This window comes from Piliocolobus tephrosceles, chromosome 3 (assembly GCF_002776525.5).
Source record: "Piliocolobus tephrosceles isolate RC106 chromosome 3, ASM277652v3, whole genome shotgun sequence".
In the NCBI taxonomy this organism is placed as follows: domain Eukaryota; kingdom Metazoa; phylum Chordata; class Mammalia; order Primates; family Cercopithecidae; genus Piliocolobus; species Piliocolobus tephrosceles.
The window spans coordinates 131,436,165-131,437,096 of NC_045436.1; positions in this window are offsets into that span (position 1 = coordinate 131,436,165).

Genomic DNA, 932 nt, shown 5'->3' on the forward strand with positions numbered 1-932 from the left:
TTTTGAGACGGAGTCTCGCTCTGTCGCCCAGGCTGGAGTGCAGTGGCTGGATCTCAGCTCACTGCAAGCTCCGCCTCCCAGGTTTACGCCATTCTCCTGCCTCAGCCTCCGGGTAGCTGGGACTACAGGCGCCCGCCACCGCGCCCGGCTAGTTTTTTGTATTTTTTTAGTAGAGACGGGGTTTCACCATGTTAGCCAGGATGGTCTCGATCTCCTGACCTTGTGATCCGCCCGTCTCGGCCTCCCAAAGTGCTGGGATTACAGGCTTGAGCCACCGCGCCCAGCCTCTTCCTGCCTTCTTTTGAACTCTAGATCACATTTGGAACTACTCTCTCCCTTGTTCTCTTCCCTTCAGCCACTCTGGCCTCCTTGAACCCTGGCTAGTCTTCTAACTCAGATCCATTGCTTTGCTTGCTGTTCCACTTTTGAAAGACTATCCAGGGGCTGGGCATGGTGGCTCACGCCTGTAATCCCAGGGCTTTGGGTAGGCCGAGGCAGGCAGATCATGAGGTCAGGGGTTCGAGACCAGCCAGGCCAACATGGTGACTCCCCATCTCTACTAAAGATACAAAAAATTAGCGGGGAGTGGTGGTGCATGCCTGTAATCCCAGCTACTTAGAAAGCTGAGGCAGGAGAATCACTTGAACCTGGGAGGTGGAGCGTGCAGTGAGCCAAGATCGTGCGATTGTACTCCAGCCTGGGCGAAAGGGCAAGACTCTGTCAAAAAAAAATAAGAAAAAAAGAAAGAAAAGAAAGGAAAGGGGGGGGAGGGGAAGGGAGGGAACTACCCAGGCAGTGGCTTACACCTGTAATCCCAGCACTTTGGGAGGCCGAGGCGGGCAGATCACAAGGTCAGGAGATCAGGACCATCCTGGCTAACATGGTGAAACCCTGTCTCTACTAAAAATACAAAAAATGAGGCCGGGCGCGGT